At 43.3% G+C, this 19,167-nt stretch overlaps 1 protein-coding gene across 2 annotated transcripts in view; it reads right to left on the bottom strand.

Annotated features, from left to right (window-relative positions):
- The window catches only part of KIRREL3 (kirre like nephrin family adhesion molecule 3), an 863,226-nt gene that overhangs the window by 809,649 nt on the left and 34,410 nt on the right, over window positions 1–19,167 (bottom strand). The gene's annotated exons all lie outside the window — the stretch shown is intronic.

Here is a 19,167-nt window from a genome sequence, read left to right as displayed (position 1 = left end):
AAACTGCATTTTTTGTGGAAAAAAAGGAAGCAGCACATGGATATCATCAGTGTGCTGTCGCATCCGTGCCGCGGAGCCACAAATTACAGAACATATCCTACTCTTGTGCGTTTTACAGACAGTGGGGCACGTGAAAAGCGCGTGGTGCACAAGAACTGCATCCATATTTTGCAGATCCACAATTTGCGGACTTCAAACTGGATACGGTCATGTGAATGCCTCCTAACAGTGTGATATCACAGAAACTAGTTCTGTAGTTCATCTGTCGCACCACAATCTAGCCATTTATCGGCTTTCTGTAATCATATGTACATCCCAGAGACTTGTTTCTGATAAACTTTACAAACCACCTGTAAACTGCAACTAAGGGAAGCGCACGACAAATTCAGAGCATCAGCCTTATCACGTCATCAAAAGATCGGATCTCGTGATAACATACGTTATCAGTGGTACACTTGCTTTAGAATTCAGCACCATGATCCTAAAGGCAGAAGTGAAGTCTAAGCTGTAATAATTTCATAAAATGGGAGACATCCTTATAGCTATTCTTTATCATGTTAATGAACAAAACGTATTACTTATTGTGCGGCTGATGGGCAGAGAGCATATTCCCCGGTAATAATGATCGTAGACACCTCTGCGCCTGCAATATCTATTGTGGAAATGCTAATAACTGTAATTAAAGGGCTAATAACATTCCGAAATATATAACGCTATAGAAAGTACAGTAAGTATGTCATCTCATAATCCGATTACGTCTAATGAAGAGCAAAACAGTCTAAAAGGAACCCTAAACCTAAAGCTCCTCTGTCACTTTCTAATATAAACCTTCTATCTGTTTGCTCTGTTCTCTATTCTTTCAATGAAAATGGCAGTGTAAAGAATGGAGGTTTTCATTTTGGTTCTCATAGCTATGTTCAGGGCGTTTTATATGCCTCCTCCTTTCATTGGTCTTACATTTATCAGCATTCAATACATTACATCTGTTACGTTTGATACATATTTGATTTTAAGGCATATTGAAGTTCTTTCACTGGATGCAGCCATGCCAACCATAATGGAAACCCCCATTCTTTACACTGTTGGTAGAAATAGAAACAATACTTATATTGAAAAGTAAAATCTTATTTATTTCAAAAGAACAAAAGTTTACTTTAAATAGGGTCTGTCATGGTAAAGGACGCAACTGGTCTAGAAAATTGGATCTCTGTATCTTTTGTGAGCCACTTTCATCAGTCTTGTAAATGTGCTGGTCATTTGCTTCCACGCTCCTGCAAGCATTAACATTACTGACACTTCTTATTCAGACTCTTTTATTCCAGGACACCAAAGACTGCGATAAATGACAATGACAAACATTTGTAATGTGCTTTTCTAACAGGTACGCAAAGCACAGGGAAGTGGTGTGGCTGGGGCAACTCCCTGGGAAGTCAATGGCTTAGGTCAGTACTAGGAATGCACGATATATCGCCAAATAAATCGTATCGCGATAATCGACGATTACGATATGGCGATTTGGCAGACCCAAAAATGCTGTGGTTACCTATAGACAGAGGGAGGAGGGGCTGGGGGCCGGCATCTGTATTAGGAATAACAGCGGGGACCGGTGCAGTTCCTGTATTTTAATGCACCGGCCCCGCTCACTGTTGTATAATATTATCTAACATGTAGGCATTGTTAAAATATAATAATCCTGTATAATCCAGCTGTATTACTTACAGCTAAATTCCGTGGAAGACAGGAGGGAGGAGGCAGGCCGGGAGGGCGGGCGGCGCGTCACTCACTACATTATGCACCGGCGTAGCCTACTTTATGAATGAAGCAGACGGTGCGGGCGCGTGATCCACAGATCCACCATAATAGTGTCATCCACAGATCTCCCATAACAGTGCCATCCACAGATCTCCCATAATAGTGTCATCCACAGATCTCCCATAACAGTGCCATCCACAGATCCCTTCCATATTAGTGCCATCCACAGATCCCCTCCATAACAGTGTCATCCACAGATCCCTGATAACAGTGTGTCATCCACAGATCCCCCATAATAGTGTCATCCACAGATCCCCTCCATAACAGTGTCATCCACATATTACAGTGTCCTTTGTAATATGCTAGGTAGGCATTTAACGGTATACCAATTTGTTTACTCCACATGTGAAATCTTACGCCACATAAAAAAACAACAACATATATTATGTGGTATACATTTTCACATGGGTGGCATATGGATTGCATATATGACTGTATGGTACACCATTACATACATCATCCTGGCTATATGCTGAGTGTAATGGCAAAAACCTTAATTTTGATATTTAGGGGTCACCAATGCCCACCTTGGCTTTAGCTCCGTGAGATGCCATACTTCCATCATGACCCTTATGATCATTTGTACATGCATTACATGTTGTTTCTTCCCAGTCTATTTAGGAAATTCTTTGAAGACGGGTGATATTACCTCACAAACGAACGATGCACTATGTACCCGCTAGGACTTAACATGAATTAATAATAAGGATGAATAACTATTCCTATTATCTACACTATCTCTTGCAAATATTCAAAAGGCAAATGCTCCTGGAATTATAAGATTACACCAAGTATGGAAATCCCCAAAAGATTAGGTAGTAATTTTTCCCCGTTTGCCTATTAACTAAACCAATGATTTAACGCTGCATTAATGCAGCTGCATTGGTGTGCGGTTGGCAAAGGCTGTTAATTGAAAACTGATAAACTGCTTTGGGGTCACTTTGAAGGGTCAGATCCATCCCCCATTCTATAAAATGAGAGAAACGCTATAGCTCAGTTAATAATTCAGGACCCTTTATCTTATCCAATGAAAGTTAATACATTATTAACGGTGCATTATCCAGTGTCTGGATTTATTGTATAGCATCCAATAACCAATGTGCCCGGTTTGGAGGAAGTCGGGCACAGGAGGTCCATAAACCGTATAGAAGCTGAGCTACTTATGGTTCCTGGGCTGATTGAAGCCTCACAATCCAGTAACTGGGTGGAGTACTGCAAATGTCTGTACAGTATATTATATACCAGGTGCAATGGAGAAGGCTGTAAAGTTCTGGTGGCTTCCAGTAGATTCTACATACACTCACCTAAAGAATTATTAGGAACACCATACTAATACGGTGTTGGACCCCCTTTTGCCTTCAGAACTGCCTTAATTCTATGTGGCATTGATTCAACAAGGTGCTGATAGCATTCTTTAGAAATGTTGGCCCATATTGATAGGATAGCATCTTGCAGTTGATGGAGATTTGAGGGATGCACATCCAGGTCATGAAGCTCCTGTTCCACCACATCCCAAAGATGCTCTATTGGGTTGAGATCTGGTGACTGTGGGGGCCATTTTAGTACAGTGAACTCATTGTCATGTTCAACAAACCATTTTTCCAGTCTTCGACAGTCCAATTTTGGTGAGCTCGTGCAAATTGTAGCCTCTTTTTCCTATTTGTAGTGGAGATGAGTGGTACCCAGTGGGGTCTTCTGCTGTTGTAGCCCATCCGCCTCAAGGTTGTGCGTGTTGTGGCTTCACAAATGCTTTGCTGCATACCTCGGTTGTGACGAGTGGTTATTTCAGTCAACGTTGCTCTTCTATCAGCTTGAATCAGTCGGCCCATTCTCCTCTGACCTCTAGCATCCACAAGGCATTTTCGCCCACAGGACTGCCGCATACTGGATGTTTTTCCCTTTTCACACCATTCTTTGTAAACCCGCATACTGGATGTTTTTCCCTTTTCACACCATTCTTTGTAAACCCTAGAAATGGTTGTGCGTGAAAATCCCAGTAACTGAGCAGATTGTGAAATACTCAGACCGGCCCGTCTGGCACCAACAACCATGCCACGCTCAAAATGGCTTAAATCACCTTTCTTTCCCATTCTGACATTCAGTTTGCAGTTCAGGAGATTGTCTTGACCAGGACCACAACCCTACATGCATTGAAGCAACTGCCATGTGATTGGTTGACTAGATAATCGCATTAATGAGAAATAGAACAGGTGTTCCTAATAATTCTTTAGGTGAGTGTATATGTATTGTGTATTTTTTATTACACAAGTTTTTTCTTCAACTCAAAACGGCATGTTAAGAAGTGCATTAAAATAATGGCACTGCATATTTGTTAAGTGCCACTAAATTACCAGCTGACAGTCACAGAGTGCAGAAAGAAAAATGACATGAGGCGGCAATACCCAAGACGCCCGTCCAGAGTGACCCTAGAAACATTCATCTCTCCGCAAAGGCAATCTTGGCCATTCACTTCCATGCATCTCTTTCAATCCGCTGTTTAAATGAAATTGAAAGACACATAAAAGATGTGTAGAAAAAAAATAAATGTATGTGAATAATTCAGAAGACGTGTAAATGACAGTTAAATAGCAGAGAAAGGAAGCAAGCTTTTCAATGCCACAGCCTTCCTTTGTCTGACTGACAAATAGATCTCGCCTGGCGACTGTCCTTGCAGTGTAAAAGTCACAATGTGATTCTCTGTTGTGATTGTGCAGTTTCTATGGAGGGAAAGTGAGACAAATATGATATTCATTGCCTGGTTTAGTAATCAAACTCCTCCAAACACCTCATTCAAAGTGTAGGTAGCCACAGAACAACATTTCACAGTTTGCTTTACTGTTATTGCGCCTTTTTATGTCATTATCTAGATTCCTATTCAGAGATGAGATGACAATGGAGCTCCCTCAACGTTGGAAGCCAGAATTCTGAATTTAGCTTTAAAGCCTCTTTCACGCGCCTGTGTGTGTGATGAATGTCCGTGACAAGACCGTCAGTGTTTCATCCCTAAAGATGTCTGCGTCCATTTTGTGCTCTCCGTGTGTCATCAGTATCTATGTGCACTTAAAGGATTTCCAGAGTATCTCCTACCAATGGGCAGTGAAAACCACTGACAGAACACAGATGCCACCCATGTTCCATCAGTAACCAAAGACCCATCGATTCCAACTGGTGTTCTGGGTCAGCGTCAGAGGCCCTTGTTTGTTCAGTGACCCACGGTCAGTGGAAAATCTCTGATGTATGAATAAACACATTAAAATGAATGATACGTGTGCTCTCTGCGAAGAACATGGACATGGTCTGTGATTCACTTACGCGTGAAAGAGGCCTAATACAAATGGAAAAAGAACAACATCATAAACTCAAACTCATTACAAAGTTACTTAAATAGCTTCTGTCACCCCCAACCCCCAATTTTCTGTTTTTGACTTATTATATTTGTTAATGCAAGCAGATTCCATATATGCCCCTCTTACCTCGGGCAGAGCAGTAATTACAGTAAAAAACTTACTTTTATTATATGGAATTTCTTCACTACCAGCCAGTTGGGCGGACTTGCTGGTAGCTGCCGCATCCTCTGTTTGAAAAAACGCCCCCTCCTCCACTTGATTGACAGGGCCAGCGAGCGCTCTCCTCCTCTCGCTGGCCCTGCCTGCAGCCTCAAATCCCGCACCGTACTGGTCGTCATTCGGCACAGGAGCTCTGAGAGAAGGACGGCCGCTCCTTCCTCAGTGCACCTGGGCCGATTACGTCAGCCCTACATCCGGAAGAGAGCGGCCGTCCTTCTCTCAGAGCGCCTGCGCCAAATGAAGACCGGTACGGTGCGGGATTTGAGGCTGCAGGCAGGGCCAGCGAGAGGAGGAGAGCGCTCGCTGGCCCTGTCAATCAAGTGGAGGAGGGGGCGTTTTTTCAAACAGAGGATGCGGCAGCTACCAGCAAGTCCGCCCAACTGGCTGGTAGTGAAGAAATTTACATATAATAAAATAGGCCTGCACAAAATATCGCCATATCGCAATTGCCAATTGGCCGACCCAAAAAGGCTGCAATTATATTACCATCTTTTTCGCTTTATAAGACAAACTTTTCCCCCCTCCAAAAGTGGGGGGAAAACGGCAGTGCGCCTTATAAAGCGATGGTTGACTTTTTACGTGGTTGACACGGATGTATCGCCGGCCGCTATGCTGCACAGCGCGGCCGGCGATACATCAGTTACAGTATGGGGAGGGAGGAGGGGCTGGAGGCAAGTCGCTATTTTAATGAACAAATGTTCTTTTATTTATTCTATTTTATTTATCTGTTCTGTGCAGTGCTATTAAGAAAATGGCAAGTTTTGTATTTTGTACTTTTGCAGTAATGCAAATATGTTATTTAATTTAGTAAAAGATGTTTTATTTTGAAAAACACTGTGCATTTCAGTTCTTGAGTTAAGCATAACTACATTTCACAAAATTCTCATATCGTGCAGCTCTAAATAAAAGTATGTTTTTTACTGTAATTACTGCACTGGCCGAGGTAAGAGGGGCATATATGGAATCTGCTTACATTAACAAATATAATAAGTCAAAAACTGAAAATTGGGGGTTGGCGGGTGACAGAAGCCCTTTAAAGGGTTGGAAAACATTGGATTTTGACATTGATGGCCTTTCCTCAGGATAGGTCATGAATATCTAATCGGTGGGGGTCTGACTTCCGGTACCCTTACTGATCAGCAGTGAGTGCTGTGGCCTTCTCCCAGCTTACCAGGCAGAGCGCCGTACCCTGTATCGCACCTGTACTTGGTATCGTGCTCAGCACCATTTACTTAAATGGGACTAGGCAGCGCCTAGGCCATGTGACTGATGAATGTGACGTCACTGGCCTAGGAAGAGGCTGCAGGACTCATCGGAGCTCTGTGCCCCCTTGAAACAGGTGATCAGCTGGGATGTCGGAAGTCAGACCCCCAGTGATTAGAATCTCGGGAGAACCCTTTAAGTAACATTGTAACGAGTTTCAGTTTATGATTCTGTTTTTTGCCATTTGTAATAGGCCTCTTTCACCCGGTCAGGGACATGTGCTCTCCATATTCTCCACTGACAGCACACGCACCCATTGATTTAATGTGTTTATTCACACATCAGTCGAACCCCCATGAGCAGATGTCAATGACCTATCCTGAGGATAGGCCAACAATATGAAAATCCTGGAAAACCCCTTTAACATTTTATGTAGTCGATTGTGAGATGTTGTAAAGTGTGTCTAAAAAGTGGAGTTTTGCTTTAAATATCTTTTAACCAGATATTGCACCTGGATAGAAATATGGTAGGCACAACATTTTGGGTTGGTCACACAGCATGGATGCTCTGCTTTTTTACTGAACACTGAGTGTGGTGTCAAAATCAGACCTAAATGGCGTACACAGCAATTTTCTCTATAAACCAAATGTGAATTGGCCCATTACCTATATTGGGTCAGTGTCCCGTCCGTGTCCTATCATTTCTACACTCAGACAGGATCTACACTCAGACGTGGACATCATCCATCTAAATGAGACAGTATTTAAAACATACAAGACTCCAATATGAATGCATCCTCCTTCCATCGGGACAATCTACTGCTATCAAGTCAAAACCCGTTTTGTTATCATGCGTCAACCTATACTCTATACTCTTTTATTTTTTCCATTTCTAAGTTGTAGTCTATGCAGCAATGTCATTAAATGAGAAGGTGATGGTTAATGGGTTGTTGCATCCCGTCCTCATTTTTATATGTCCTCCTTGTCTATAATTTACAGTATTATAAGATCCAACCTCTGCTCCACAAAACCTTCTGAGCACTTGTTAAGTTGCCTGGGGGTGATGATGGAAATAAAATGCCATTTTCATGTTCCCGTTGCTCTAGCTTTGCCACACTAACAGTAACAGAACAGATTTCAATCTGAACTTGAAATTCACTGCCAAGAGCTGGACGCGGCGTCACAAAAAGAAAAAAAAAAAAATATGTACCTAATTGATCGATGTCTCCATCGGGTTTTATAAATATGAAATGAAAACAGTGCTGCAGCCAAGCTTGCTCCAGGCATCAATCACAGAGCTCCCCCCTCCAAGAGGGGAAAAGACGTGGCAAAGACATATATTTTCCCCTTACAATGAGATGAGGTGAGCCGCCTGACGGAATCATTATCGTATTAGCACGTTCAGGGTGCAATGTGCTGCAGAGCTGCAGTCATTTCTGTCACCTCTGAGAGTCCTCTTGGATGGGATGTAATAGCGTCATTTACCGACAATTAGGATTGTAAATCAACATTACCATCTGGATCTTTACTTTGTTTTTCATTGTTTTGCAATCAATCAGGGAAAAAAATGGGATTTGCCTCTGCTTTACAGATTTAATTTTATCTTTTGCCTTAATATTCAGTACTGAAGATAATGAATTTTTGTTAATACAGTGTCTGTGCGAGAAGACGTTGGTGGAATGCAGTCCACAGTGATGGGCTCTTCTGTATGTCGTTTGGAGAAGGACCTGCCTATAAGACCCATAAAGTGATGATCTAAGACAGCATTCGTCAAGTTCTCCAGCGATTGGAAACTACAGCTTCCATCATGCCTTGACGACAAGTGGCTGTCCGTGCATGTTTAGAGTTATAGTTTTGCACCTGTCATCACAAAATGCAATCATAAGGCACCATGCTACAGAGCAGGAGAAGCTGAGCTGCAGCTTGGGAAAACTGATTTAGGGGGCGTAGGGGGCACTTTATGTATTCACTGAGTCCTCAGCAACCAACAAGTTCAGAAAGAGCTCATATAACAGCATTTCCACCATACAAAGGACTTTAAAGGGAACCTGTGATCAACTTTATGCTGACCTCACTGAGGACATCATAAAGTAGTGACAGAAATGCTGATGTCAGCGGTGTGTCACTCATGAGCTAAAAGTAAGTGGTTGCCGAGAACCAGCATCATAATCATTGGAGCCCAGGCCTTGAAAAGAGTCAAATCTACATGAGAAGAGTCAGAGTTATTCCTAATCTCCTGCTCTCACCCATCTGCTGATGATTGGCAGTTCTCTCCTAGAGAAAACTAGGTAGAAGACTGTCAGTCATCAGCAGGTGGGCGGGAGAGCAGGAATTCATGAATAACCATGACTCTTCTCAGGTGGCCGGGACTCTTTTCCAGGCCCAGTCTGTGATTTTGGTTCTCGGCAACCACTTACTTTTAACTTATAAATGACAGACCGCTGAAATCAACTCATCTGTCTCTACTTTATAATACCGTTAGTATGGGCAGCACAAAGTTTATGACAGGTTCCCTTTAAATGAGTTTGTTGGGTATCATGTGAACTCTCTTCGAAGCTCCAGATATTCTGTCTCCTTCATATGGTGAATCACTGGTCCTGTCTTACAGGTAGTAAACAGGTTAATCAGTGTTCAGTTTGGCACCTTTTTCCAACAGGCCTCTTCTGACTGATGGATTTTTTTAATAACTTATTTGATACAGTAAAGACCCCTCCTCCCTGACCCTGTCCTAGCAAATTATGTCCTGAGACTGGTCATTTCTCATCATTTCCTAGGTGTTGCTTCGGGCGTCCTCATGTCTAACTGCCGCCTCTGATAAGCGCTCTGTAAGGCTGGGGTGAGAAGATAGCTGTGGGGCTGGAGGCTTCTGTGAAGCTCTGCTCCCTGTGAATAATGATTGCTTACAACAGCGCTGCACACATAACCCTTCACATCCCATAACAGCCACATTTTTATTACACTAAAAGTGTGTTTTCTAATTTGAATTTTTTGTGTCTTCCATGTATTTCAATGAAGGCTTCAGCTGAGAACGATTATGGTGTCCTAAGTGTCGGGTTAGTTCGGACCTATGGATGACACTTATCACAAGTCTGATTGGCATACAGCAATTTCCTTCAACTGTTCTGGACTTTGCCTTCAAATGATGATCCAAAAAAAAAAGTCAATCTCCGACCCTTTACTGGAGGTCATGGGCCAAATGGTAGGGAGCTGACTCTCGCTAACCTTAACCTTAAATAATGGATCACCAAGACTACACCAATAACCTCTCATGTAAAAATATGTTTTTAGGCCAAGTTCACAAATTTCAGTAGTGTGCCAAAAAACATGCAACTAAACCACACAGGTTTTTTCACCAAATAGCTCAGGTTTTGGGATACTGTTACTAGTTGTGTGTTTTTGTTACATCTGAGACACAATTTTACAGGTTTAAACTGTAAAAAACCACATGCCCAATAACCAAAGTGGAAAACTGTATTAAAACGTAAATGTGTTGTAAAAGTCTATAAGTCAGCACATATCATAAGTCTCTGGAGAAGTCAGATGGTATCTTCACTTTCTTCTCAACCTCGAGATTATATGCTTGTAGTAAAAACATTAACCTTTATTATCCACAATTCTTTCACATCCTCAAGAGCGCTAACAGATTTTAGCACTTGTCCTGAGATTCCTTTGTCGGTCTAATTTTCACCTCTCCTGAGGCCAAATCTCCATCTCAGTTTTTGTCTGACTGGAATGTCACGGCGATAATGATCCTTTTGGTCTCGCTCCAATATAACGCAATTCGCGTTCTCCCCTTTTCTTGCAGATGGCTGTGTTGTCCTCACTCTTTCCCCACCCCTCCCAGCTGTCTGCTTCAATAAATGAAGGGCTGTCCTTTCGCTTTCTGCCTCTCCCGGTTCCTCCACAAATTAAACCTTCCTGACAGATTCTATCTGCCTCTAGTTCTCCATTACTCTCTTTTGCTGGAAGTTGGGCATTGCATTGACAAACGTGTCCTGACACACTCACTGTCTCTATATTCAAATATGTTTTCCTGCTCATCGACCCTAACTCCCCGTCTCTTTATGAGTTTGCTTGGCTGTGACAATCCCATGGCGATACCCATCTGCACTCTCTGTGGTCCAAGCCTCTCCTCAAAGATGTGTTTTGGCACATTCAACTCTGAATGCGCCAAGTCCAAAGTCCCAAGCAAGCTGGCAGTTTTGGCTCAACCAGGGTATGGCCTTATATTATACGGCACACATGTCCCCTTATTTCTATTGTACATTCTTGCCAAACCAACAGATTGTTTATGTTCTCACTCTAGATCTGTCATGTGCATTCTGCAAGGGGAATCCTGATGGAACTGCCCCATGAAAAGGCACACAGAAGGCTCTGCTTAACCAAAAACTGCACAGTCACGAGAACGCATGCATTTTGGATATTTCATCATTTTAGGATTACACCCTTTGAAGTCACTAATATTCTACTGTTGCAAGCAGTCTGCAACACTTCTTAGTTCTTTTTGGCCCAGGATCACATTGTTAGATTGACTGCATTTTCCAAGATATACAGTAGCTAGTATTGTTACATAAACTTATAGAAGACCTTGCTTCTCCTCTAAACCTTTTCTGAAGCTTCAACAAAGACTAGCAGTACATCCGGTGTACCCTTCAACTGCCTAAAGGTCCTACATGTGAATATTCTATGTAATTTTATTTATTTTTTACAAAAAAAGGATGGATTGTTTCTGGATATAATTTTTGGAAGTCACTCCATGTATTCTACTTCCTGTCCACACTCTTTAACTTCCTCCTTTGTGCGGAATTTTAGCAAGGCCATACAGCGAGTTGTCCAGCTTTTACTAAGTGACTAGGGCCATCTCTAGCTGAGTGGAAGGGGTCAGACACTCCAGACCTCTGGTGATCAGCTGTTCAGGTGTACATCTGTCGCTGGAAGTTGGAGTCAAAAGAACAGAGCTCCATTCTCTTCTAAGTGGACAGAGCTGTGTAGTCCTGGCACCAACTTCCAGCGTCGGAGCTACAGCCGAACAGCTGATCAGCAGGGGTGCGGTGTGTCGAACTCCGTCAATCAGCTAGTGGTGGCATATCCCGAGAATGGGCTATCACATAGTTAAGGTTGAACAACCACTTTAAAGACTTCATCACATATGAACACTGATGGGCACTGGTCAGCCATCTTTTCTCACTTGCAGCATGTACACCCATGAAGTCAGGCGTTATCAGATAACTGCTCATAAAACCAAAGCAGGATTGTGTTCCTTAGTCAGACAAAGTATTGCCGCTTTCATTGAGTGAGTGAGCAAAACGACGGCGTTGTGTGCTCTGACGGATGCTATCTGGCAAGCGTTAGCACAGTTCTCAGTAGATTTATTCCACGTGAGTTCTGCTCCGCAGCCAGCAATCTCTCCCTTTCCACACATTGACTAGTGTCACACTGACAGTATTTGCTTTAGGGTTGGCCCAGAGAGATTTTCTCTCCTCAATGAATCCCGAACTCAGCAAACCTACCGGAGGCGGCCGTAATTATCTTAGAGATTCTGGCAGCTGAAGCCTGAAGTCACTTTATTTCCATCACCCTTGAGTATCAAATAAGATTTCAAGATATTTTCAGCGAAGATTGTGAGGGCTGGCAACTTTCTGTCTTATTCTACGTTGCTTGGTGGTCGTGCTCAATCTCTGTTAATATGGTCTGCCTCACCAAACAAGACTGTCCCATCGCGGGACAATATTCATTTTTATCCACTTACACCAAGGTATCTCAGAGCGGCACCCGCAATTCTGCTGGTTGGTATTAGAAAAAATTGGTTAGTTTTGAGACAGACACCCCCTAAAAACCAAGTGGACTTCCTATAGTTCCGGTATGGGGTTATATTTCCTGCATCTGATCACTTTACAATGACTGTTGTGAAGATGACGATTCCCAGAATGCAAATCACCTGACCAACCTCAGAACAAACAAGGGATGCTGGGAGATTACATCTCTAAAGCATGCAGAATTGTGAATGCAGCTTTCTCAGGGTCAGTACAATATAAGTAATGTATTTACAAAGTAACTACTATGTAGATTGGTACTCTATGTAAAATTGTGCAGATGCTAAAGGTGCCCATACATCATCAATAGCTGGCCGGCAGCTATCTCTCCCAACTCTTCTCTGCACATGCACATTCTTGGGGAAAGAGGAGAAAGACATCACCAGCTGATGGGCGAAAAAATAAAATTTGCCCATCCTTCTCTCCCCCAGCATCATCTGTCAGGGGAGAGTCGTGATATTAGATTGTTGGCTGATTTGACTGTATATGGGGGCCTTAAAAGGGATATGTCATGAAACATAGTCTACTTTTTTTAAACCAGCTCCTGGATATGAATACTTTTGTAATTGCATGTAATTAAAAATGTTGCATAGCCACTGAGGTATTCAATAAAATGTATCAATATAGCGCCACCTGCTGTTTGTTCCTTACCTTATTTTTGTCCATCTCACTGAGAAGGCCGCACATGCTCAGTTTAAATCTTCAACTACAACCAGTCATATGGAAGAGAGCTACAGGGACAGAGCTACAGCAGAAAGGACATGCCCCCTGAGCTGCCAGGCTGAAGATAATCTAGCAGAGCAATTGGAGCAGTGAATGTGGAGATCTCTGGATCCATGTGAGGTACAAGGCTGGCTCTAGCTTTGTTAGAAAGGTATTGTCATGTGCTGTATGATGTCTGATTTAAATTTTTACATCAATCATGGCATAAACCCTTTAAGGATTGCAAGGCAACTATGAGTTAGGCCTCATGCACACGACCGTATGTATTTTGCCGTCCGTGTGCATTCTGTATTTTGCGGAATGGAAAAGCTGGCTCCTAATAGAACAGACCTATCCTTGTCTGTAATGCGGACAATTTTTTTCCGGAACGGAAATACGGTCATACGGAAACAGAATGCACACGGAGTACCTTCCGTTTTTATTGAGGACCCATTAAAATGAATGGTTCTGTATGTGGTCCGCACAAAAAACAGAACGGACACAGAAAGAAAATACGTTTGTGTGCATGAGCCCATAAAGAAATCTGAATGGTCACTCTGGATCCCACTGGTATCATCTTCTGATACATCTACATGATATACATCTAATAACTCTTTACTGGTTCCCAGTCTTCTGGGACCCCGGAATATGGCGCCACACACGTGTCAATGTCACTCATAAATCCTTCATTGCATTGAGCTCTGTCGGCCTGTGATATCCCCCATTAAACAACCTCATGGCTGACACAGTTCTCGATTCAGCCTACAGTCCAGGTAGCACATAACACAATGTTGCTTCCATTTTGTAGTTTTTGTTTCTGTGTCATTTCTCATCACTGGATCAATGTTGCGTTCCTAATACAGCCCCATGGTGTTGGTGTAGCTCTCTGCCCCTCTCTTGCTCATTCATCCTTTCCAGATCGCTATCCCTCTCTTGGCGAGAGGCATCGGAACATCAGAACCCTTTCATCTAACGCAGCCTGTCATTCCTCCCATGTCTCGCTGTCTCCTCTTATTTCCATCAGCCCTCTTTCCACATGTCTAAGCATTGGAAGTGACATGAGCTTCCAGGGGAGCCTCTGCTGAAGGAATTCAGCAGCTAAACTTGTGCGGTTTGAGGAGCCCACATTGGGACATTCCTGCTCGTTTAGGCTCCGTATAGACAGAAAATGCATTAATAATTAGCCTCTTTCCTATTTTTCTGCCTTCTGATGATATCAAAGGTTATGCCATGTGGAATTAGACACCTGATCCATAAGTAAGCACTTCTAGAACCAAATACTGGAGAAGTTCATCTGATTTCTCCTTTGATACAAAGGGCATACCTTGTGGCACAAGTTAACAAACCAAACAGAAGCGTTAGCACTGGTGTATGTTGAATATTCTGCACAGGCTGTCTTCATCATGAAACACAATGCTGTTGAGAACGCCAGGCTTACATTTCTGTCTCCATACAACAAAAGCCTATTTGATGTGTGTAGGATGGCACTGCTGCCAATCACTGGCAGCCCTGGCTGTGTCTTCAATAGATACGACCACTTTTTATTTTTTGTTTCTGCTCTTGCTACTATATCATCTTAATGTCTTCTTCCCTTCCCTGGGTCTGGAACAATTGTCACTATGTGGTTCCTTTTATCTCCTTCCTTCTTTTTAAATTCTTGCAGGGACATTTTTAAGCTTTCATCGCCTCTCCAGTCCGGTATTTATGTCCCTTTATTCAGTCTCTCGGCTGAGGCTTGTCCTTTAAGCCTCATTGTGCATGAAGACTATCAGTAACCCTACAGGATTTACATAGCTTCATGTTGTACACCTCCATCGGGAAAAGCCAAGGAACAAATGTTACAAAGATCAAAGTCTGGCGGTACCTATAGCTTATTAGACCTGTCATACCCCGTAGTCTCCACATCGCAGCAGCCCCCAGAACACAAAGCTTGGCTTTATACCTAGACAGAAACATCATGTATCCATTGTTATAGAGACAAAGCTCAGTATATAGTTCTGCCACATAGAAAGGAACATGCTGAAAAGACTGCCGGCTTTATTTTACTGTGTAAGAGCCCACTCAGCGACATGCTCCTCTGCTGGTAATGACATCTAGTCATGCCAGTTTCTAGTAAATAAAGTGATGGCGTACCACTAGGAGATGCCATTTCTTTATGATCAGCTGGGGTTCAGGCTTTGGGACCCCACTGATCCTGAGAATGAAGAACGATTTAGCATAGCGTCTCCTTCTAGGTTTTCCCTGCACACTCCCAGCCATCTACACCAGCCGACTCCATTCACTAGAATAGTGGGTGGTCGGAGCGCTGCTCTGCAGGAAAACACAATGAGGGTATGGCCACATGTTCAGGTTTTTAAAGTCAAAACCAGGAATGGAATGGATTCAAGAATATCCATCCTTCATACTTTTCTTTTCAGATCCATATTTGATTTTGGCTTCCAAAACTGCATCAAGAAACCTGAGCGTGTGGCAGCACCCTGAAGGTAGAAGTCCGAAAAGATCAGCACTCGGTTCTTCTTTGCAAACTTTCACAAGTTTACTGCAGCATCCAGCATTTGAAAAAGGCTTGTGATTGAAACCTTAGATGTGTCAAACTGCGCCAATTTAAGACCCTCATTAGACAGATTTTTGGCCCAGACTCAGTAGTAACTCTTGGCCAAAGTGTATACCACCAGATATGTTTTCTTTTTACAAAGGGGGTCAGTAGGCAAGGTAAGTCACTGTATAAGGGCGGATTTGCCATAGACAGGTACATTTCCCAGTGGGCCAATGCCCAGGGGACCGCCTAAGCCCCCCTTCACGGCTAGCGAGTGGAAGTTTTGGGGGAGGTATTTTGTGCTGCTGGCAGCAGTATTTTGATGGGCTGTGGTATTTGGCTTTGTTTGGGTGTTACATTGTGTCACAATATGGTATGGCTGGCCCCACCTACTTGTGTTGGCCCTGACTTCCATCAATTTGTACCCGCCTATAACATGGGGCTACTTTTAGTATTTTTTCCAGGGCCACTTTAAGTTCCCAGTCTGCCCCTGTCACTGTATGCCTTCACAGTGGCATGGGTGTGAGCCTTCCATTAGAGTTATACACTCACCTAAAGAATTATTAGGAACACCTGTTCTATTTCTCATTAATGCGATTATCTAGTCAACCAATCACATGGCAGTTACTTCAATGCATGTAGGGTTGTGGTCCTGGTCAAGACAATCTCCTGAACTCCAAACTGAATGTCAGAATGGGAAAGAAAGGTGGGCTACAACAGCAGAAGACCCCACCGGGTACCACTCATCTCAACCACAAATAGGAAAAAGAGGCTACAATTTGCACGAGCTGACCAAAATTGGACTGTTGAAGACTGGAAAAATGTTGCCTGGTCTGATGAGTCTCGATTTCTGTTGAGACATTCAAATGGTAGAGTCCAAATTTGGCGTAAACAGAATGAGAACATGTATCCATCATGCCTTGTTACCACTGTGCAGGCTGGTGGTGGTGGTGTAATGGTGTGGGGGATGTTTTCTGGGCACACTTTAGGCCCCTTAGTGCTAATTGGCCATCGTTTAAATGCCACAGGCTACCTGGGCATTGTTTCTGACCATGTCCATCCCTTCATGACCACCATGTACCCATCCTCTGATGGCTACTTCCAGCAGGATAATGCACCATGTCACAAAGCTCGAATCATTTCAAATTGGTTTCTTGAACATGACAATGAGTTCACTGTACAAAAATGGCCCTCACAGTCACCAGATCTCAACCCAAAAGAGCATCTTTGGGATGTGGTGGAATGGGAGCTTCGTGCCCTGGATGTGCATCCCTCAACTCTCCATCAACTGCAAGATGCTATCCTATCAATATGGGCCAACATTTCTAAAAAATGCTATCAGCACCTTGTTTAATCAATGCCACATAGAATTAAGGCAGTTCTGAAGGCAAAAGTGGGTCCAACACCGTATTAGTATGGTGTTCCTAATAATTCTTTAGGTGAGTGTACATTAGGAAATATTTCCAACCTATGCCGTACATATGTCAAAAAGCGAAAACGAAATGTGCGCAGTTCCGTGTCTGAATACAGGACAGTGACATGTAAATTCTGGGAAGCAGCCATCACATTAGCACTCGTTCGACATTTAAGAGCTGTAAGTGGAGCCTAATATAATAAAAGACAGTGCCGCAGCTCGGGGGTTGGAGAGGTCTCTTCTAAGGGTTCTTATCATGGCATGAAAAGTCCTTTCAGTAGTCAGATAAGGGGCAAGGTGAAGTGAGCGGGTCAGTGACTGAGGCTGCTCCCGCAGCGGACTCGTTATAACGTTGCTTTGCTGTGGAAGTTTAAGGCTCCTTTTTTGCTAGTCAGAAGAAGTCGCAAACTGCTAGGAAGCAGATGGTAAAAGTGAAGTTCTCCAGACTGAGCTGATGGGTTTCACCTTCTGCAGGGTAATCTAGCTCCACACCAGCAATTATTCCAGCCTGGGATCGCTTTCATTAGGCCATCCATTCTGTTGCCCATAAAACAATGTAGGAGGCTGGCAATCACATCTGATGAATTGTCTCCCTTCCCTCATCTCTTTTCTGCAGGCCGCAGTTACACTGTGACACTTTTTACTTCCCCACAAGCATTATTCTGTTTAACGACATTTATAGCGGAATGTGAAATTCTCTCTCCCAGATGCGGGGAGCTTCTATATAATGGGCAAGCAGCTGCCCGGGGAAGCGATCTGCGTGCTGGAATGGGCGCGCAGGCTGCAGGTGACTCACTCCCTGGACTAGTTAGCTCACAGATTGCTAATATCCGGCAATGGAAAGCCGTAAAGAGGCAACAAAGATTCTAATATACCGTCGGATCTCTCCATCTATTCAGTTGCTGCTGTCTGCGCCAAAGCTAATCCTGGCACCCGTCATTTGCATTCCTTTTTAAACAGATGTTTGTGGCCCAGGTCTTCTCAGTTTCTAAACAAGAGGGTAATTAGTTAAAACGATTTTACAAGCAGTTGATCGTAAACCCTTTTTTAATGTACACCAAGCTTATTATTTACTCAGCGCCCGGATTTTGACACTATGTGAATAACACATCAACACGTGCAGTATTAAAGGCAAAACCGTTCAGCTAATTAAAGGGGGAGTAGAATATTGATGTCCTTTAAAGGGGTTGGTCCAGATGTTGATATTGATGATGTCATCAGTATCTCATAGGTGGGGATCCAACACCCGCCACCCCCCCTGATCAGCTGTTTAAGGGGGCAACAGCACTCCGGTGAGCTTTACGGCCTCTTCCTACACCAGTGATATCACTAGGCACACTAGGTACAGCTCAGTCCTATTCAAGTAGATGGCTCTGGGCTGTAATACCAAGTGCAGCCACTATACAATGAACAGCGCTGTGCTTGGTATGCTGTAAGGAGGCCGCTGCGCTCATCGGAGCAGTGCCGCCTCACCAAACAGCTGATCAGTAGTGGTGCCGCCAACCAGATATTGATGACCTATCCTAAGCCTAGGTTATCAATTTTCTACTCCAAGAAAAAAAACCTACAGCTGGTTTTGGCCACATGCTGGTGATGCAGCGTGAAGTCACAGCCCTTAGGTGGTCAGTCAGGTGCTGTTTTTGAAAAAAGAGGCAGCCATGTTTTTTTTTTTTTTATCCTGGACATCCATTACAATATGGCTGCATTATCACCCAAACTTATCACCCAACTTTCCAAGACATTGGTTGTCATGACACATCCTTTACTCCCATAATAGTCTCTAAATAAGCAGATTTTTATAAATTGCAGGAAAAAAAACGTCATATAGATTTGTTCTTTTACGGCCCCAGTGTGTTTGCATAGAGCGCAATCTCGCATTCGTAACTTCCTATCCTATAGATGCCTCATCTATGTGAAGTTTCTTCTGCCTTGGCTCATTACACCGCAATGGGTTGCTTGGAAATTTTCTAAAATTAACAAAGAAATTTATTAAGGGGGAAGGAGGGAGGCGCTCTGCCAGAGCTAGCGGCTTCCTATGCAGAGAGATCTGGCCCATCGCTGCTCACACTCTTAATATAAATGCTGCATCCAGCAGCTTCTTGGATTAAACTGGCCTAGAATG

This window comes from Bufo gargarizans, chromosome 2 (assembly GCF_014858855.1).
Source record: "Bufo gargarizans isolate SCDJY-AF-19 chromosome 2, ASM1485885v1, whole genome shotgun sequence".
NCBI classification, from domain to species: Eukaryota; Metazoa; Chordata; class Amphibia; order Anura; family Bufonidae; genus Bufo; species Bufo gargarizans.
This window is presented reverse-complemented; position numbering and strand designations above follow the sequence as displayed.